Below are 6171 nucleotides of genomic sequence, written 5' to 3'. Positions count from 1 at the left end.
TGATGTACGATATGATATATTATTATCCTTATGAGTTCTTCTATCACTTTTTTTTTTTTCGTTTTGAAAATCAAATTCTAAAGCAATAATTAGGGCCTACTTAAGAGGAGGATGACATGCAATTTTACCTTTTAGAGAGAATGAATTAGGTGAAAATTCAGTCGACTTCATGTGAAGTTGATATCTCAGAATCGTTAGATAAAAATTTAGTCAAATCAGTTAAATTATCTAATGGCTCTCAAATATCAACTTTACGAGAAGTCAACTGCATCTAAATTTCTACCAACATTAACGATAGTAGTTCATCCATAAAATAAAGGCAAAAGAGATAGATATGTATATAAGATAGGATGAAAGGTAAGAATCTTATGCTTTGGTATATGATGTATTAGATTTGCATTCCCAATATTTGGGTTTGAGAAGAACACACGAAAGAAAAACGAAAGAAGAACATCAAAGGAAGATAGCGCCATGTACTTGTTTTAATATACCACTTCCATTTCCCTGGATATCGGATTGCGTTATTTTATATGGTATATTCGTTGGGACACTGTACTTGACATATTGATTGCGTTATTTTATATGGTATAATTAATGTGTATTATTTAATTTATGAGAATCACATACACAAGGTTCTATTTCTATCCATAATAATAATATAATATGTGAAGTGTGGTCAAGGATAAGAAATTAAGAATCATTTTATCGACTAATGTTTCCAACATCGTATACGGATTCAAAAGCATGCGGTCTTTGATTTTAATCAATTTCAACAATTCAATTAGATATCCTTTAAAAATTGTACAATATTTAATTTTTAATTATAATAATTAAAAAAAAATAAAACAAATGCATCTAAAAATTATAAATAAATTTAGTGTCTTTTTAAAATTTTTTTTACCAAGATAGAAGACTCGAACCTGCAACCTCTTAATTGAGTATGGAAAGTGTTACGATGGGTAACTGGAGATTAATAGATTGGATGGTGTTGGTTGGCCCAATCGTCTGAAGGAAGAGGTCTTTGAGTGGGTTGACGATCCAAGGGCTCCGTCCGACTTGTTTGTGAGAGAATAGGGAGGTGGTACCTGCAAAGACACTCCGATGCCAAAGTCAGCAAGGGGATCAAAACAGGTCTAGAGAGTATTGGGCCTCTGAGATACCTGAAAAGTGTCAGGGTATTTATAGTGGTGTACCCATAACCACCGTTGGAGTAGTTCCACATTTTAAGGGGAATAACCGTCCCTTTATCTTAGGGAAGTTGAGATATGGCTCCTGGAAGTGGTTAGAGAGATTCTAGGGACAGTTATCCTCTTGAATGAGGGTTTATCTGCCAGCTAATCCCCATTCCCGACTTCTTTAGAGCAAGTCGTGACGATCACCGACTTCGTAGTGTCTGGCTTGTGTACGGTGAGGTTCAACCCTTTTGGGTTGGCCCTTTTTACTTGGATCCTGGGCCTTAGCGTTGGGCCAGGGTATGAACAGTGCCCCTACTCGAGCCCAATTTCTCTTTTAGAATTGGGTTCGAGTATTCTACTCGGGGTTGTAGCCGACCTGTGAGGGAACCGACGTGATTTTGCGGAACCGACGTGACTTTTCGTGACTTTTGATTTTCACAGTTACGTCTAATCAAACGTCGCGTCCGTTAGAGGTTCGCGTAGGTATTAATTACCTTGGTAACGGTGCACCCATTAATGACTGCCCCATTTTTACCATTATGCCCCTAACGTGTTTATAAATACTTTTCCTTTCTTTCGTTGTTTCGTTTCTGCGATTTTTCAAATTTCCTCCTCATCCGTTCGTGCAGCATTCTTGCGTTTGAAGGCTTTCATTTCCTTCAACCTTATTTTCAGATAAAGGTTAGATTTTTCTTCTTCTCCTTTTGCAACATGCTTTCTATTTGCATGCTTTTATTTTTTAGATGGATAGGTTGATTCGTAGGCTTCTGTTTGATTCCGTACTTCCCCCTTAGAGACCATGTTTTTTGATTTTCTTTTCTTTTTCCCTTTGTAGGTTTTACCAACCCTTTTTTAAAAGAAAGAAAATGTCTTCTGTTGAAAGTCTTGCTCGGTGGGTTGATGTTACGGTCCTGGGGGAGGAACCTTTGGTCGACACCGAATTTATCACCAACCTTCGCACTCATCACCAAATTTGTACTTCCGAGGAGGATGAGCCGAAGTATGAGTTGGTGGTCCCGGGTCCGGAAGACCGGGTTTGCTTTGGGAGGGCCACTAAGGCGGCCCCTCATTTCTTCTTTATGTATGAGAGCATGGTTACCCGTTTGGGTGTCTTTCTTCCATTTTCTGATTTTGAGATGTCTGTGTTACGTCACTGCCGAGTTGCTCCTACTCAACTTCACCCCAACTCTTGGGGTTTTTTGAAAATTTATCAATTTATTAGCCAGGCCCTAGAATTTCCGACTTCTTTGAGAATTTTCTTCTATCTTTTTCACATGACCAAGCCCTTCAGTGGGCAAAATAATAAGCAGCAGTGGGTGTCTTTCTGAGCTATACAAGGTCGGAGAGTCTTCACCCTTTTTGACGAGTCCTTCCATGATTTTAAAAATTATTTTTTCAAAGTTCAAGCCGTAGAGGGTCACCACCCCTTTTTCTTGGATGAGAATTCCTCTCCTCGCTTTCCTCTATACTGGCTGGAGGCCTCCCCCTGTGAAAAATATGGTTTGGACGATCTGGATGAGGTGGAGGCAGCCATTGTAGGGTTCCTTCGAGAAGTATGGGGGAGGGTCCCATATCTGGATACTAAGAAACTTCTCCAGGGGTCTCCGGCCTTTGTCCAGGCACAAATAGGTAGCTTTTATTTGATTTCCGACTTGTCTGACTTGTTTTTTTCGACTTGTCTAATCTTTTGACTACTACTTGTTTTTACAGAGATGGCGAAGAGGAACTCAAGTGAGTCTTACCAGAGGGTCCAGGAGGCCAAAGCAAGGTCTCGTGCCAGGACTGGCGGTGCCAGGGTAACTAGTTCTCCTCTTCCTCCTCCTCCTCCTTCTTCTCGAACTTTGGGGACTCCTTCTCAACCCATTATTATTTCTTCTTCGGCTTCTTCTCAGCCGCCCCCTCCTCCCCGACCTTCTCCTGAGCCAAAAAAGAAGAAGCGCAAGACTTTAGAGTCTAGCTCTTCTTTTGAAGGTGAGGCTAAGGTGGATGCACCTCAGTTTGTCCGAAAATACATCTATCCTCATACTCGTATAGGTATGGATGATGTTTCTGTTCGGAATCACCTCACTATTCTGGCCCAGGAGAGTATCAGGGCGGCGGGGGTTTGTACAAAGTTTCTTGATATGTTAGAGAAGACTCCTCTTAGCTCTCTGGGTTCAACCTCGAAGGTTGACGAGCTGGAGGAAAGGCTTCTCATATATCAAAAACTTGAGAAGGAGTTGAAGGAGGAGGTCGCTGAGTTGAAGGAGGAGAGGGATAGTCTTCGGGAGAAGGGAACAAGTTACAAGCCCAATATAACATGGAGGAGGGCTTGAGAAAGAAGGCGCAGGAGAGTTATCAAAGTTTATTTGAGGACCTTGTGGCTGTAAGGAAAGATTTGTTGAATTCTCGGACTGCCTTCGCCAAGTTGGAGGACTCTATTGCTGAGGGTGCCGAGGAGGCTTGGAGGATTTTTAAGGAGCAGGTCGGAGTTCTTGCTCCCGACCTTGATCTTTCTCCTTTAGATCCTGACAAAGCCGTCATTGATGGTGCCATAGTTTATCCTCCTGCCTCTCCTAAGCCTATCACCGATTTCGATCTGAAAACTCGGGGGCAGAGGATAATTGAGTCCCCTCCTCGTTCGAAGGATGCTCCGAGTTCCTCAAAGCCTCATGGAACCTCTTCTCCTTCTCCTATGGATGCCTCTCTCCCTGGTCCTAATGGCGCTCCGACTACTCTTCCCGACTCTGGTGGTGATCCGTCTACTCCTCTTTAAAAATTTATTGGCTATATGGGGGCCCGGCCTGTGGGTCCCCCCTTTTTTTAAACTCTATTGTTGTTGGTGGTGGTGATGACTTAACATTTTCTCTGGCCTTTTAATGCCGTAAACAAAATATTTATAAATACCCTTTTTTGGATAAGGGTTTTAGGTTTTAACGAAGAAATACCCTTTTTTGGATAAGGGTTTTAGTTACCTTTTACGTGCATGCTCTTCAGTTTTTTGATCTTTGTTGAAAACCTTTTTTCTTGGCTGTCTGTCCTTTTGAGTTTCTTTCCTCTCTAAGGGCTTAGGACAGTCTTTAACTTTGACATCTTTGATAGGTTTTTCGATCTCTTTTTGGTATTCCTTATACTCAATTTCAGAATTTATTGAGTTCCTATGACTTAGGTTACTTTTGTGATTCGCTTTCTTTACTGCTCGGTTCTTCATTTCGACTTATGAGTCTGAATGTTTCCGAGTTCTTCGCGATCATCTTTTATAACCTCTTTACACCGACTTGTACCTTGTCGTTTTATCCTGACGACCATCTAGGTCGGTTCATGGGATTTTCACGCTTTGTCAAGCTTAAGTCGGCGCGTTTCGTAGAAAGGAAGAAAAAACAAGAAGAAATTTATAAGAGATATTGTAAAAAAGATCTTTATTTATTGAGGAGGTACCTTACTGCTACTAAGGGCTTTTGACAGCCTATTTTCCCTTAGCCTCTACTATGATGCCTCGTTAAAAACCCTTCTCCAGAAAAAACCCTTTGATTTTGGGAAAAAATCATGAAGTTGGAAAAAGAGTACATCAGGGAGTAGAGTTCGCTTTTAACTATAGTACCTTTTCATGTTACAAGCATGCCACGACCTTGGTAACTCGGTGCCGTTTAGGTCGGTCACCTTATAATAACCTTTTCCTAAGAACTCTTTGACTTTGTATGGCCCCTTCCAATTAGCAGCGAGCTTTCCTTCCCCTGACTTGTTGACTCCAATGTCGTTTCTGATCAAGATCAAATCGTTTAGGGCAAAGCTCCTTCGAATGACTTTTTTGTTGTACCTTGTAGTCATCCTTTGCTTCAGCGCTGCTTCTCTTATTTGGGCTTGTTCTCGAACTTCGGAGAGCAAATCGAGCTCCTCTTTGTGCCCCTGTATGTTTCCAATCTCATCATGGAGAATCACCCTTGGGCTTTGCTCATTAATTTCTACTGGTATCATGGCTTCTACGCCGTAGACTAGTCAGAAGGGTGTTTCCCCAGTAGCAGATTGTGGCGTCGTCCGATAAGCCCACAATACTTGTGGGAGCTCTTCTGTCCAGGATCCCTTTGCTTCTTGTAGTCTTTTCTTCAGCCCTGCCAGTATGACTTTGTTGGCTACCTCGGCTTGTCCATTGGCTTGTGGATGTTCCACCGAGGTGAACTGGTGTTTGATTTTCATACTGGCCACCAGGCTTCTGAAGGTAGAGTCGGTGAACTGGGTTCAATTATCTGTAGTGATGGAATAAGGTATTCCATACCTTGTGATGATATTTTTGTAGAGGAACCTCCGACTTCTTTGAGCTGTGATGGTAGCCAGTGGTTCTGCTTCTATCCACTTTGTGAAGTTGTCTATTCCCATGATCAAATATTTGACTTGTCCTGGCGCCTGGGGAAAAGGACCTAACAAATCCATTCCCCATTTTGCGAAGGGCCATGGAGAAGTTATACTGATGAGCTCCTCGGGGGGAGCCACGTGGAAATTTGCATGCATTTGGCATGGTTGACATCTTTTCACAAATTCTATGACATCTTTCTGCAAGGTCGGCCAGTAGAATCCAGCTCGGATTACTTTCCTGGCTAGCGACCTGGCTCCGAGATGATTTCCACAGATCCCATTATGAACTTCCTCTAGTACCTCGGTGGTTCTCGAGGTCGGTACACACTTCAACAATGGTGTTGATATTCCCCTTTTATAGAGGATATTTTTCACCAGAGTGTAATGTTGTGCTTCCCTCCGGATTTTCTTAGCCTCTTTTTCCTCCTTGGGGAGGATGTCGAATTTCATGTATTCAACCAAGGGGTTCATCCATTCGAGGTTTAATCCAGCTACCTCAAGGACCACCTGCTTTTCCTCTGTCTTTACCACGGAAGGTTCCTAAAGAGTTTCCTGGATCAGGCTTCTATTATTCTCTCCTGACTTGATACTTGCTAACTTGGAGAGGGCGTCTGCTCTGCTTTTGAGATCCCGAGTTATGTGTTTGACCTTAGTTTCCGCAAAGCGT

The sequence above is a fragment of the Arachis ipaensis genome, chromosome B07, assembly GCF_000816755.2.
Source record: "Arachis ipaensis cultivar K30076 chromosome B07, Araip1.1, whole genome shotgun sequence".
NCBI classification, from domain to species: Eukaryota; Viridiplantae; Streptophyta; class Magnoliopsida; order Fabales; family Fabaceae; genus Arachis; species Arachis ipaensis.
Note: the sequence above shows the minus strand (reverse complement) of the source record.